The following is a 16,463-nucleotide window of genomic DNA, read 5'->3' as shown; positions in this document are numbered from 1 at the left end:
CAGGATTTCTTTCAAAATTGGGACTTGAGTGAGAGGAGCAGTTTTAAAAAAAGCTTTTCTATCTTTAGCAATTATGGGAATATCCTTTATTTCTTGGAAAAAGCCTTATAATTTTCAATTATACATGCAACTGCTTGGGCTGGTGGATTGGCCACATGCTTAATTCTAAATTTATATTTCTTCAAAGCCTCATCTGCATGTGTTCCCTATTCCTCTAACTCCTTCACTGTATCGGCCACCTCTTGACACCGAGTAATCAAATGTGTGTATCTATCCATAAGGGCAGCATCGAACTGGGTGACAGGTCCTAGGTTTTGTGCTTCATATGCATCCCATTGATTCAAAACTCACTGCTGGTCCATTATTCCAGTATCAACTATTCTGAGGCCAAAAGGCCCTAGTATATTCGTTACAAATTTCTCATATGACAAAATCTCTCTAAGAAGAGGGTCCCGAATATCAATCATCTCCTTGATATACTGCTGATACATCTCTACTTTCAACTCCAGAATGTATATGTAGGATTGTAGATTCTCACAACTATCCCCTCCTAAAAGGTCCTCTTGTACTATCAGCTCCTCCCCTAAGCGTAGTATCCTTTTCAAAATTTGGAGTTGCTTATTAAAGGTGTTCTCTTTCTGCTCCCATTGAGTGGAGCATGTTGCCAAAGCTCCTCCCACCTGTACCGCCTTGCGATATATTTTCATTGTATCCTGTAAAAACAATCTAATCTTGGTTGCATTTACTTGAGCCCAAGATTTGGCGGCCGCAGCTACTCCTCTCACCTCCAGTAGTGCCTTTACCTCGCCTTTTGGCAGTGATGAGGTTGAAGGCAAGTCATCCGTCTTACAGGAGTCCAAAGGCTTGCACATTTCTACCAAGAAATGTTTATACTATCCAAGCTGCACTTTAAGTTCTACATTTGAACTATGCTCCTTTTCCACGCACCCTTTGACAACACTCATGGCTAGCTCCAAGGTATCTAATTCTCCCCACTTGGTCTGCTTACCTAGGTTTACCTGTGATACTTGGTATTTGGGAGAAGCTTGTCCTTCGACCTGTGATGGAACCGCCACATCTACAATCACTTCATCGGAACTAGTTTTGACAGGTGGTGAACTGTCTTTAACTTCTTAATCTTTGGTGGTTCCTCGATGATTGCTTGTTGTAGAGTAACCTTGGGAAACTCTGCTTTTCTCTTTTTCTTTCCAAAGGTAAACTCTAACCATTCTAGTATATCCTCAACTTTGTCACCTTGATGTGACACAATCTCAGCAGTTATAACATGCACCTCTGCCTGCTCCTCTATCTGCTCCTCTGCTTCAGCTTCCATTTGGCCAGGATGTTGGAAGGATGAAACTTGGCGGGCTAAGTTAACCTGGAGAGCATCTTGGAGAGTTTGTTGTTTATGTAACTCTCTTAGCTTACCACTAACCTCCTGATTGAATGCCATTTCTTCTTCACCTAGCTCCATATTTGTCTGCCCGACTTCTATATCCTTAAGCAAATCCTCTTGATCTTGAGGAGTTAGAATCAATCTTTCATTCAGGATATTTTTTGCTTCACCTCCTTCTTGCTCACTACCTAGAGGCCTTTGTTGGTCGAGGTCCTCTTCCTCTTGGTCAGAGTCAGACTCGACGTTTCTAACTTTCACTTCCTCAGTATGGATGTAAATCCTTGCACTCTGGGCTGCCCTGTGAAAACATTCACTGGTGGTGCGGGAGCAGCGGTGCCTGAAGGACCTGTTGTATGAGTGGAGGGTGGCTGAGTAGGTACCTCCTCAATGGCTTCTAGGTTCTCCTCTTGATCTTGAGTACCCTCTCCTTCCTTGTGGCCTATAGCAGTCCTTGGTGGGAGAACTCTGGCAAGTGGAACTACACCTAGCCCATCGGTCACTCCTAGGTTTGCAGCCTTCTTTAGTAGTTCAGACTCCTTCATCTTTTCTTGGAGTTTCTTCAACAAGTCCTCAGTGCTCTCTTGAGGCTTGTCTTCCTCACCTGGGTTGGTGGAGGTATTCTGTCTTGACGCTGACCTTGTTTTCCGAGCATACTCTTTATGACCTCTCGACTGCGGCACCCCTGAGGTGGATTCCTTTTGATTTGTCTTTGATGCACTGGGTCTGACCCTCTGGCTTAACCACTGCTTAGTCCTATTGATGACTACTTGGGAGACCTTCTCTATGTCTGTATCTTCACTTGCGGACCATTTCACTGGGGAGAGGGGCCTCTTGTCTATCCCTGATTCTTTATAAATTGGATCAAGTAACTCTCCATCATCTCTCAGGTTTTTAGGGAGGTTAGTCTCGTTGCCAAAGTCTCTGACCTGTGGTATAGACAACCTATTATAATTATTCTCCCTGACTTCAAAGCTGTCCTACAAATTGGCCCAAAAGTCTTCCAAGCTGGGCCTGTGCCCCTCATATGCCTTAGGCATAGCTTGCTTAAGTTTCCCGTAGGGATCATAAAATTCCCTAGTATGATTATATTCTTTCAGGTTCAAATCCTGAAGCTCTTGCTCGACCAATTTCACCACTTGTATTTTAGAGTAGGCGAAGTACCCAATGGACACCGAGAAATCAATTCCTGTTTTATGTTTTGATGACAAGAGTGATTGGAGGCCTACAAGTTGTCTTACATATTCCAACATGATTAGCCTATCGTTGCAATAACGAGGCAACAACATTGGATTCCCTGTGAATCTGCTAACTCTGATGTAAGTGGAACGTGGGTTCTCGATGAACCAACATGCCCACTCCCAGATGATAGCCATAGCCTCGGGGCTAATCCGGTATCCTGCATCTCCAATCAACTTAATGATTATAGGGAAGACAAAAGCATCATTAACCCTCTTAAAGTGTGTCTTTGCATTTGTTAGAGTGAGCTGGGAATAATATTCCCATGTCTTCTTCTATCCTTCTTTCTCTCCTAATTGCCCGTCCACTTGTAGGCCTGGGAATTTTCCAGCTTTGGCAGCTACCCAGATGACATATGACGTGAAGAAGAATTTATGTGTTTGCTGCACTTCTTTCATTTGCCTACAGATATTGTCAGAGAGGATCTGTGGCCAGTCAAAGTATTGTTTCCCTATCAGAATGGTGGTCATAAACTGGAACATCTAGGGATGGAAGTGTTTGCAGTTTGGCCCTACTGAGCATAAAAATCAAGTCCCTTTGAGGCTCTTTGAAGTCTGCCCTCAAGACCTCTGTAGCTTTGAACCCTATTTTTCTCTCTTCTTCTAGTCAGTTGGTATTCATGTGTCTTTTGCTGGCTGACACCTTGTCGTTCCATGCCTTCAAAGCTTCTTCTTTTGTTAATAAGAATGCCTCTTCCCTAGTTGGGATTCCAAAGAGGAACCCTAGCATATCCGGTGACAGGTCAATAACAGTCTTTCCATGTGCATCAGTGCACTTTCTGGTGTCTGGATTGTAGAATGGGGCAATGGTCATTATAAACTCTGGTGCTTGCAGGGACTGCAGGAACACAGTAGCTTCCACAAGACCCAACCTCTTTATTCTTCGGTGGAGAGCATCTAGGTTTGGTTTATCCATTTGGGTTGCAATATCCCCAATCTCTATGTGTCCCACCTCAGTGTTTGTGACCCATCTAATTTGATCATCCAGCTTCGAAACATGAACCTGTCCTTGATATTGGTACTTCATAGTGGTTGGAAGTTGTCAATTTCTTTGCCCCTCTTGTTGGTGGATGTGTCCATCTAATCACTGGAACCTGCAGGTAAAACACAAGTCTTAGTCCTCAATGCTAGACATAAATCTTAATCTAGTTCGGGACTTTGGGGTCACGGGGTCTCGGGGTGGGATGACAATGAAACCCGGAACTCCGAGGACTCGGGGTTCCGAGGTGAAATGGAACAGAAACTCGAAACTCCAAAGACCCGGGGTTCTGAGGTGGATCAGTCGATGAAACCCAGAACTCTGAGGACCTGGGGTTCTGAGGTGATAAGGTGATGAAACCCGAAATTTTGGGGACTCAGGGTTCCGAGGGGGAATGGCTATGAAACCCGGAACTCTGGGGACCCGGGGTTCTGAGGTGGAATGGCTATGAAACCCGGAACTTCGGGGACCCAGGGTTCCGAGGTGGAATGGAAGTGAAACCCGAAACTCCGAGGACCCGGGGTTTCGAGGTGACACTAGGGCACGCCCAACTACAGAACACGAAAGGAAAACAACAAAAACAAAAACAAAAAGACAACCAAACAAGAAAAACACGCAAGGAGGGAAGATTCACCAACCTAGTGAATCGAAAAACCAACAAATGCCGAGAGAGAGAGAGAGAGAGCTTCGGAAGACCGGAGGTTCGCTACTTGGAGCTGAGGAGGAGAAGGTCGATTGCGCAAATGAACTTAAAAGCTCATTAACTCGTATATATAGTCTCTCGAAAACCTGTCCGTACAAAAACCATAAACACGACCCCAGAACTCCGGGGTTTCGGGGTTCCGAGGCCAAAAGAAAGGAAAAACAAAACAACCTCGAGACTCCGGGACTTCAGAGTTCCGAGGTCGGAACAAACAAAGAAGACCTCGGGACTTTGGAGTTCCGAGGTAAAACAAAAAAGAAAGAAAAACAAAACAAGAAAGGGGGGCCACATTTTGACTCAAGGAGACCAAATGGGGAAACAAATATGCTAGGCATAACACTACCTCAATGCAAGATGTGAATAATTCTCTTATATGTGCCTTAAAATCTCCCTTCTCCCTGGCCTCTATACCTGTCAATTTTTGGTGTCATAAAATATGGAGGAAAAGGAGGCATTGGTCTTCTTTTGTCAAATGGACAAGGACATATATATTTCATTGTATACTCTTGCTTTGGTGCATGCATATCTTCCATCTGTTTTTACAAATCCTTGATTTGTTGTTGCAAGTCATTTTGAGGTGGAGTCTTATCTCTTTGAGTTAGTCCCATGCCTGAGCCATTGGGTGAAGGAGGAGGGATATAGTGCATGTATGGATGGTATTGGTCATAGATGTGTTCACATGGAGGGGGACCACAATTATAGCTAGCATATGAACCACTTGGAATGGTGTTATAATGAGGAGCACTAGGCCTAGGTTGATTGTACATGTCACGACCATGAGGATAAGAGGTATCATAAGAATGATCTTGAGTATTGCCCCCAAATTTGAGATGGGGTCTCCTTGTGTCATGATTTTGAATGTTCCCTTGGGTATAATTATATGCATTGGTATGATCTTGAGCATTATCATGTGTATTAGCATTTCTTCGCCATGAAAAAGGACAACCGCGAGGTTGTTCAGGAAATTTTCTAGTGAAATGGGGATGGACATGAGTGTTGGTGACTTCTGGTTTCTGAAATAAGGATGAAGCCAACTTAGGCACGATACATTCTCTTTTATTACCACTGATATTTCCTCTAGGATTTGCATTTTCTTGATTCACTTGATTGGGATCATCCTCTAAAATTTGTGACACATCAAAATAATGAGGTGGTCTTGTTCCACTTTGTCCCATAACTTGAAAAAAATATTGACAGTATTTTCTCATGATTTCCTCAACCATTCTATTGAATCTTGGGTTTATTATAGTCTCTCCAATGTTTTCGGAACTGATAGATGCATTGTCATTGTTGTTCTCATTGTCATTGTCTGCTATATTACTACAATTCTCAAGTGGGTTGTAAAATTCATCTCCTGCAAACTCATAGGTACTCATGTCGAGAGATCTTAGAGCTTCCTTGACTTCTCTTCGAGACCCTTGTGAATGAGTTTCAACCATGAACTAAACATTAGCTAAAATGAAAGACAAAAGAAGATGTGAAGAATATGGGAGACCAAGAGGGATATGAGATGGAATGAAAATCTAGGGTTTTCTCTGCAATGTCCAAAAGTGTAAGTCCAATATAAGTGATCTAAAGTAAGGTATGGCTTCCAAAGAGATGATAGATTTTTTGACAAGATGAGTTGATCCTGACTAAAGAGAACTAAATGAGACCCTAAGATGATAGATCTGTTGCGGGAACCACTTATTGATATGTTGTAATATGTTTGCAAGATGTGATTAGGACCACAAAGCAACCTTTTGACTGTAGTTTGAAAAGTGTGTATGAGGGGCTACAAATGATGACTGAAATTGACAAAAAAGTGTGACAAAGCTTTGGTAAAGACTTGTTGACTAGAAATGGAGTCCTAGGGAAAACTGCCTTAGAAGCTCTATTGATCTCAAAACATAGTCATGCGGTGAGTTCATAGACATGATTTTAACCCACGCAAACACAATTCCTTGATGTACATATGCGTTTTTAATTGTTTTGACAATTTTCAAACTGAAACATAGATGCATTTCTGCCCTGCACAGACATGTTTTCAGAACACAAACATGGTTTAAACTGACACATACACGTTTTAAACTATTTTGATACTTTTTTTTTTCAGTTTTTTCTGCTCAAATACGTTTCGGGAAGGTACCTCAACATGACTAGAAAGATCACAGATGTGTTGATACCAGACATAGACACATTTCTGGCAAAATTTTATAATCTGTCTCAAATTTTGCAAATGTTGAGTGTGACCAATTCTTAATGTTGAATGTCTCATGATGAAGACACAATGTTTGAAGGTGTTTTGTCAAATTTTGATCATAATGTGTATTTTCAAAATATTTTCACTATTATAACACAAATTGAAGACACTTCAAAATATGCACAACCTAGGCTGGAAAGAGAAACTATTCAATGGGGCTCATGCGACATAGAAATACCTCAAACAAGCGGACAACTAGAGATTTTGGTAGCATTGGCTCCCCCACCATGACTCTCACTTCTTAGGCATACCAGATTCTCTTACCTTGAAGATCTGAAGATAAAAGGAATTCTTGTCTCATCTTGAGTGGGTACATGAGGGGTATCTACAAGGTACGATCCATACACCCTGAACCATTGAATGTAGGAAGTTTTGGCCTCTAAAACTAAAAATTATTTAGTGGGGAAACTTCAGCGGTCCTTGGTGTCTACCTATGTGGTGATGACTCATTTAAGAATCCATTCCTAGTCCTCGGGGATTTTTACGCATCTCACACAAGTGTGGATACTAAGGGAAAACCGTTGATGTAGATACATGTCACCAAGTCATCACGATTTTTGCCTAATGTATTAATTTATATAGTGGGATGAAAAAGTACCGCTTGGGTTGTTACCTCTCACTTGGCTTTATGGGCTAATCGGGAGGCAGACCCTTCTACCTAAACAAATAAAGTATTCACAATTTCTCTTACACCCAAGGTCCAATGGAAGGTGAGGGGAAATGATACTTTTGTTATCACTTTAGGGTTAAACATAATGTGTGCCCAAAGACACAAGACATTTCAAACAAGTTCTTTAAACCCAAAATGAAAAAAGATGTGAGCCCTAATTAGACTAAGAATTGAAATGCAAAGACACACACACTAAGATTACCCCTACGACAAAAAAGATTAGTACTTTTGATAATCACCCCCACATGCAAGAACACTTGCTAGGTAAAATTTAAAAAATTCAAATAAAAATGTGAAAAGGGGGTCTTCAACAATATGTTTTTGCTTTTGAACAATTGCAACACTTTGTTAGTCCAAGTAAGGGATTAGGACAAAATCAAATATGAAAACCCTAAAAGAAAAGACAAAAAATTGAAAGACTGAAAATGCAAAGAACAAAAAAGTGCTTACACTTTCCCCAAGTGCGGAAAGAACAAACTCAGACACAACAAGAGCCAATCATGCAAAAAATTCAAATTTTTAGAAAAAAAACAAACGTGATAATCAAACCCAAACACGACAATGAGATGCACAAATGTGACAATATATTACAAACACGACAATAAAGTCATAGATGTGGAAGAAAGGTGCGTAGACGTGACAATAAACACAGACGCAAACCTATGAATCATAGATGCAAAACTAACTGATGCAAACATGAAAGATCTAAAACCTACAAAACATAAAATCAAACACAGACCCAAAAAGATGATCTGTAAATGTGATTTTGCCTGTAATTGTCGCTAATCTGACCTGCAACTTGACAAAAAAGACTAAAACTACAAAGAGATGTTAGAAACTAAGGGACAATGGTCCCACCAGGCATGCCAAAATATATACAGTTGTAGCGTCCTAAAATTGCGACACTTGCAATTTCGATTGCATTTCGGTCTTCACGATGGCGACGCAACACGCAACCTGAATGGAGACCCCAAAACCTGATTACGACACTAAAAACTGCATTTTTCAAGCACCCTAGCCTGAACCTCCTTGCACCCTGCTGTCCCGGGAGGTGGGACCAGAGCGCCCAGCGCCCTGGTCCCTCAGCGCCCTGGTCCCCCAGGACCATGGCGCCCAGCGCCCTAGTCCCTGGGTCCTATTTTGGGCCCGGTCTCTTTTGGACTTCGGGTCTTTATGTTTGCAAATTGGAAAATTAACTTTCCTGGTCGGCCTAAGGTCGGGAAAATCAGTTTTTTAACCCTAATTGACAAGTATATAAACTACATTTTCCTCTCTCATTTGGGGAGATGGAAAAAAGGCGAAAGCAAGATTCAAACATTCAAGCATTCAAGCATTCAAGCATTCCTTCTAAGTCTCCATTCAAGGCTAAGTGTTGCATTCAAGTCAAGGATTCAACCATTGAAGAGGAGATCACATACAACATACTACTACATGCTACATACAACATACAACAAACAACAACATCTAAACCTTCGCACATAAGGATACAAACATCCTTAGAACAAGGTATTAGTACTTGTTTTACATTACAGTCATTTACATTTACAACATTTCTCATTTCTTGGTTAATTCCAAAACTGGGGTTTGACCTAAAGGCAAACCCCTAATCCCTAACCCCCCAATCGTCTCCGCTTTTCTGTGTCTAGGTTGCAGGTACGCGGCTGAAATTGAAGATCTGGAATCCTTGTGCAGAGACGAACAGATCCCCCTTCGTTTCGCGGATTTTTCGGAGGACCGTGGCGCCGGGCGCCATCGTCCCGACAACTTTTGCTCAAATTTGCAGGACAGCACCGTATCGACATTTTACTGCTAATTCCAGGTCCGCAGCTTCATACTATATCCCTAACTCAGTTTATAAAGCGAATCTTTATCACTTTCTATGCATTCCTAGCTTAATCTTCCTATCAACATTCTTTACAAAAGAGGGTAGCCTTGCTGTCTTGACCCTTGAAACTCATTTAGCATCCAATCTTGCATTGTGTGGGATTGGATCTTGTGAGTTTCAACCCCTCTTTTGAATGTAAAGTCTCTCCCCTAAGTGAAAACCATCAACCCTAGCGAACCTCCCTTCTCTCTCCTCGGAGTTGGTAGAGGGGAGTGCAACTAGGGTTCGATTGCGATTTTCCGCTTTACATTTTGGTGAACCCGACGTGAACATCCTTTCTAATTATTCATGATTAGATCTGAAAATTGATTCCTTGATTACATTTCCATGTTTGATCTTTTGCAAATTTTAGAGGTTGATTGCATAAAAACCCTAAAATTTCTTTTTAGTAATTGAACTTGTGAAATGTTTAATTATTAATGCTTACTTCAGATTTGCCCTTCTATTACAAATTATCAGTTCATATTTGTGCTTTAATTTTGAAAATTAAGTGGTTGAGTGTCAAAACCCTAATTTTTGAAACCCTCTTGATTCAATCTTTGTCCGACAATTTCACTGATGAAAACATCTCCAAATCAGCTGTAACTTTGGATTCCGCAATAAAATCACAATATCTTTCATCCCTAAAAATTTGGAAAAAAGTTGCGAGGACCGTGTGCACTCCGAGCGCCATCGTCCTCGATATTTTTTCCAAAATTTTGGGAGCAAGATCTTACTGTATTTTCCTGCTAAAATCCAGAATTTTGACTGATTTTATCAATTATAACACTTTCAAAATTACAGTCAAAGTTGGTCTTGTGATTGCTTGGTTTAAGGCTCCTAATCATTCAAAAATCATCGAAATTGAAATTTTGTTTCAAAATTGTATTCTTACTGTCCTAAATCTGAAAAGTGTGTTTGCATTCATTCGAAATTTCAGTGCTTTATTCAAATTCTTGCAATTTGTGACTTTTGAAATTAAGTGCTTAATTACAACAACTTTAATTTCTGCTTTCAAAATTGAATTTTTGCATGAAATTGAGTCAATTTTTAAATTTCAAAACTTGCATTGCCTTTGACATTCCCTCTAAAATCATAAAATTCAAAATTTCAGTTTCCCTCTCTTTTTCAAAATTCAAATTTTTGCATTTTTCGACAATCTTGGTAGTGTTCAATTTTGAGATTGCAACTTTAATTTGGCCTATCTACAGATCGTAAAATCACTCAATTTTTTTCAGATTAGTTCTAAAATCATCATAACTTTCATCCCTGCAAATTTCGAAAAAAGTTGCAAGGACCGTGTTGCACTCCGAGCGCCACGGTCCCGGACATTTTTTCCGAAATTTCGGGAGACTGTCGTGATTGCATTTAACAGCTTAAATCTAGAAGATTGGCTGGTTTTACTGATAATTGCTATCTCTAAATTCAAAATCTTCTCTCTCTTTCTAGTGCATGAGTTTTACAACAACAAGCCCTACTTACACTATTCCCGTTAGACGAAGCCGTAGAATTAAGTCTTCCCGAGGTTTAACTACTGAGGAGATGGAACCTAATTTGAATAGCCTTTTTAACGAGGACATGGGTAATTCCTCTAATCCTCCTAATGATGAAGAAGCTCTCCATGAGGTTTCTGTAGAACAACTTTCGAAATTGGATAACCAATTTGATGATTTTCACCAATGGATGTCTCATGAGTATCCCGATAGTCAAGCTCTTCCTTTAATTGAGGGTCTAAAACATATGCTTCAAAGTGATAAGAATGGAATTGATATTTTGTGTGGTATTTCACACATTGTGAATTCGAACGTGATGCCTATGAAGAGTTGTGCCGAATCTTTAGGTTATACACAATCTCCTACACAAGTCAATCATTCTATTCCTTTGACAACTTCTATTGCTAGCATACCTACCTTTACATCAAACATAATGACTACTTCTATACAAGACATTCCCCCTGTGATCACTAGTCATGGGGGCAATCCTCCCTCTTCTTCAATTAACCCTATTCCTTCATTTAATCCGACTTCTTCATACATTCCTTCAATGAGTGTTCCTATTACATCTTCACAAATAAACATCACGCAAGGGGGCAATTCATTTAACCATTCCATTCCTCCTTGTAGTGTTCCTCTTATCCAATCATCTCCTATGACTAATTATCATAGAGTCCCACCACCTTACTCTTTACCTTCTTTCAATAACATAACACCTCCATCTCAATCTAACACATCTAATATGAACTCTTCGACTGAAGCAACCATTAACAATCTTGCACAAACTGTCTCTTCTTTACAACAACAAATTGCCTCTATGAATCAATCTAAGTTTAGTGTGCCCACATTTGATGTTGCGAGCCCACTTTCTCTTGACATTGTTCGAGCTATCCCTTCTAAACATGTTGAAATCCTGCATTTGGAGCTTTATAATGGTAAAGGTGATCCTCTAACGCATGTTAAGACTTTTCAAACAATATGTACTGATTTTGCTTATGACCAAAGGTTGCTTGCAAAACTATTCACTAGAACATTAAGAGACAAAGCCCTACAATGGTATTGCTTGTTGCCTTCTTATTCTATTACTTCTTTTGAACAACTTGCAAATGCTTTCATTCAACAATTTCAAAACAATATAAGTCCTAAAGTTACTTTGATTGATTTAATGCATTGTAAACAAGGTGTTAAAGAAAAAGTGACTGATTTCATTGGTAGATATAAACATTTGTATGCTCAAATTTCTTTTCCAGTGCCTGACAATGATATTCAAAGAATCTTTATTTCTAATTTGCAAAAAGATATTCGAGACAAACTTTTGTTTTCTGAGTTTACTTCTTTCCAACAGTTGTGCGCAACTCTTCACAATTATCAACTGACTATGAGTCAAATGGAACAATCACATCCTATGGCTCCGAGTGATAAGGGTGATAGCAGTCAACAACCATTTGGGAAGTTTAAACCGAGCAGAGATTCCATCAAATTCAATGAAAACATCATCAACAACAATGTGAATGCAGCATCAGGTGTGCCTCCTATTTCTAAGTTTTTCAAGAGAGAAAGAAAGTATACTCCTTTGAATGAATCATTGCATAGTATTATGAATAAGTTATTGGAACAAAATGTGCTTACTCTTCCTCCTGTACGACAAATTGATCCTGCAAAGATTACTTCACCTTATTTTGATAACAAAGCTTTTTGTCACTTTCATCGTCAGCCTGGGCATGATACTGAAAAATGTTTTTCTTTAAAGGGTAAAATTCAAGATTTGATTGATAATAATACTATCTCTGTTTCTGGAGTGAATGATAAAGGCAATACATCTGTAGCTCCTCCTAACCAAAATCTTCAGATTTTTACTGATCCATTACCTTCCCGTACCTCTAATGCGATTGAGGCTAATGATTCCTCTCTCTCATCTGATGGTCTTGTGTCTATGACTCCGAATGTGATTAACTTTGTAGAGCAGCAAGAAAACCCTAAAGAACCTTCCATCACATTTGATTCTAGTGAAACCATTAGAGCACCTGATGGTCCTTTATACATAGTTGCAAAAGTCAAAAATATACCTTGTCGTGGAGTGCTTATTGATCCTTCGTGCATGGTTAATGTTATTACTGAAGAATTTCTTTTTACTTTGCAATTGAATCAAGTGATCTATGACAAAACAAATGTGATTGTGAAATTATTTGATGCATTTTCTTCTCCTGCAATTGGTTCTATTACATTACCTATTGAAGTTCATAACAAATCCCTTGATGTGAACTTTGCTATTATTCCTTCATCCGAACAATTTCGTGTGAAGCTTGGCTATCCTTGGCTATCTTCCATGAAAGCTATTGCTTCTCCTATACATAAGTGTTTGAAATTTCCCCATAATGGTGAAGTTGCTACTGTCAATCATAGTCTCTTTAAACCAGCTGAAAGAACTTCTAGTGTTCCTATTGATTATTTTTGGCCTAAACAATTCCAATCTCTTCCTCCGTGAAGTGATCATCATTTCAAATTTTATCAAAAGTGGAAAACAGATATGATCCTATCTCTAAGTGAACCTAGAACACCTAAACTTGATATTCCTATCGTTCTTGAGAAGGAAATTCTTCCTTTGAAAGATAAAACTAATGTCTTTCCTCAAGAAGATTCCCAACCCATTCCTATGGATGTGACTATGTCTATGCCTAATAAATCTTCTAAAAGTAGACCTATACCTCCTCGTCATGATGGACTTGGTCTCCTTCCTAAACCAAAAATTCCTCCTTTATATGGAGCAGTTCCTCCTCCGTCCTTTTATAGAGAGAAGAGACCTTCTTCTTCTCCTATTATCCAGCCTAAGAGACCACAACCTAAACACCCAAGTGATAGGGATGAGAACATTCCTCCTCCTCAATCTTCTCCACTTCCTACTAAGACTAGACGTAATCATTCTGCACGTGAACGCCGACGAAAGCATCGTCTTAGGGCTCAAGCAGCTGCTTCTCAAACTTTACAATCTCCAAAAACACCTTCAACAAGCATTATTTTATTTTCTCCTCAGCCGGAAATTGAGCCTGAATCTCCTAAACATAAGATGCATGATGGTCTTGATCCCGTGCGAGTTAAAGATCCTATTTTTACAAATCTTGATGATGATATAGATGAAAATGTTATGCATGATGAACATGTTACTCCTCTTGCTTCTGATAGTGAATATGAACTTGTTGATGTTGATAACCATTTATCTAATAAATTTTCTAAAGCACTTATCCTAGCTCCTAGACAAGAACAATGTGGTTCGGAACATGAACATAGCCCTTGTTTGGATCTTGTGATAGCTCCATCTGCTGTGTTGGATGTTCCTCCTCTAGCGTGTTCCCTGCCTTCCCGAAACATTGATCAGCAAGATCAGGGGGTAGATGACGTGCTAGACTAGTTACATTAGCATAGCAGATTCTCTCCCCCTCTCTTTTGTTACTTCTTCTATATGTTATTCTCATTCTTCTATTTGTTGTCCTTAGTGTTGTCTACTTGAGGACGATGCAAAGCATTGAGATCTCTTTTGGTCTCTCTCATGTTGACTCAAAAGACACATGTGTTCCCTTCTTCTAGGTGACCTTCCTTGATTGGGGAATGAAGAACAATTATGCATACATACATATGATATATATACATGACTTATCATACAACATACTGACCCCGAGGAAAGCGAAGTCACCTTGTGCTTTGTGTTTTGTGTCTATTATCCTTGGGTTTATCTCACACTTGGGGGGCTAAATCTTTGCGATAACGTGCTCCTTTCCCTTTTCATTTCTTATGTGTATCACTACGTTAAAACAATCACCCCCGTTGAGGCGTGTGCGATCGCTTTAACGTAGGGGGGCATACACCCCGTCTATCCCTTCGGGATACTTGAAAATTTCTTGGTGAACTTAGCTTTGCCTTGAAAATTTTTGGTATTTCTTTTGCATGACTCATAGTGAGGGAACCTTACTACTGACAGTCATGGTTCTCCCTCGTGATCTTCCCTTTTACTTTGTCAATCGAAGTCGTAAGATCCTTAGTCCACTGGGGGCTTGGTGTATCTTGCCTCCTTGACGTGGTGAAAGTCTTTCAATGTTGTTTCCTTGTACTTTACCGGAAGTATGAGCATACATACTCCCGCTAAAGTGGGGGCTAAATGTAGCGTCCTAAAATTGCGACACTTGCAATTTCGACTGCATTTCGGTCTTCACGATGGCGACGCAACACGCACCTGAATGGAGACCCCGAAACCTGATTACGACACTAAAAACTACATTTTTCAAGCACCCTGGCCTGAACCTCCTTGCACCCTGCTGTCCCGGGAGGTGGGACCAGAGCGCCCAGCGCCCTGGTCCCTGGGTCCTATTTTGGGCCCGGTCTCTTTTGGACTTCGGGTCTTTATGTTTGCAAATTGGAAAATTAACTTTCCTGGTCGGCCTAAGGTCGGGAAAATCAGTCTTTTAACCCTAATTGACAAGTATATAAACTACATTTTCCTCTCTCATTTGGGGAGATGGAAAAAAGGCGAAAGCAAGATTCAAGCATTCAAGCATTCAAGCATTCCTTCTAAGTCTCCATTCAAGGCTAAGTGTTTCATTCAAGTCAAGGATTCAACCATTGAAGAGGAGATCACATACAACATACCACTACATGCTACATACAACATAAAACAAACAACAACATCTAAACCTTCGCACATAAGGATACAAACATCCTTAGAACAAGGTATTAGTACTTGTTTTACATTACAGTCATTTACATTTACAGCATTTCTCATTTCTTGGTTAATTCCAAAACCGGGGTTTGACCTAAAGGCAAACCCCTAATCCCTAACCCCCCAATCGTCTCCGCTTTTCTGTGTGTAGGTTGCAGGTACGCGGCTAAAATTGAAGATCTGGAATCCTTGTGCAGAGACGAACAGATCCCCCTTCGTTTCGCGGATTTTTTGGAGGACCGTGGCACCGGGCGCCATCGTCCCGACAACTTTTGCTCAAATTTGCAGGACAGCGCCGTATCGACATTTTACTGCTAATTCCAGGTCCGCAACTTCATACTATATCCCTAACTCAGTTTATAAACGAATCTTTATCACTTTCTATGCATTCCTAGCTTAATCTTCCTATCAACATTCTTTACAAAAGAGGGTAGCCTTGCTGTCTTGACCCTTGAAACTCATTTAGCATCCAATCTTGCATTGTGTGGGATTGGATCTTGTGAGTTTCAACCCCTCTTTTGAATGTAAAGTCTCTCCCCTAAGTGAAAACCATCAACCCTAGCGAACCTCCCTTCTCTCTCCTCGAAGTTGGTAGAGGGGAGTGCAACTAGGGTTCGATTGCGATTTTTCGCTTTACAACAGTGAACAATGATGATGATAAACTATTGCAAAACTACAAAAGATCCAACCACAAATAAACCCTAGTTCTACAATAAAGCATTCACCATACACCAATGAAAAAACCTAAGAACATGTAAATCAATAAATGAGATAATAATACCATTCACATGTCAAGTAGGGTTTGATCTCCATTGTCTCCTATTTCTATTGATCTTGTTTGATATATTTGCTCTTAGATTTTGTATGTGCACAAGAGCTCAACAAAGAGTGGATCATGGTTGTGAAGTTGCTTGATTACTTGAAGGCTTGATATACACATTAGGATTAGGATTGAAAGGATGAAGGAATCCTCTTATATAGAAGACACCTTAGAAAATGAAGGGATATGATTAAGAGGTGAAAGGATAAGTGGCCGACTAGGATCAAAGGGTAGGTAGAGAAAATAATAAAATATGAAGGGGGTAGGTAAAATAAATTGAAAAGATAAATGACAAGTGTTATGGAGGGAAAAAATCTAATGAATTAATTAAATAAATAAACATCTATTTAATT

The sequence above is a fragment of the Cryptomeria japonica genome, chromosome 4, assembly GCF_030272615.1.
Source record: "Cryptomeria japonica chromosome 4, Sugi_1.0, whole genome shotgun sequence".
NCBI lineage: Eukaryota > Viridiplantae > Streptophyta > Pinopsida > Cupressales > Cupressaceae > Cryptomeria > Cryptomeria japonica.
The sequence above is the reverse complement of the archived record's forward strand: the minus strand, read 5'-3'. Positions refer to the sequence as shown.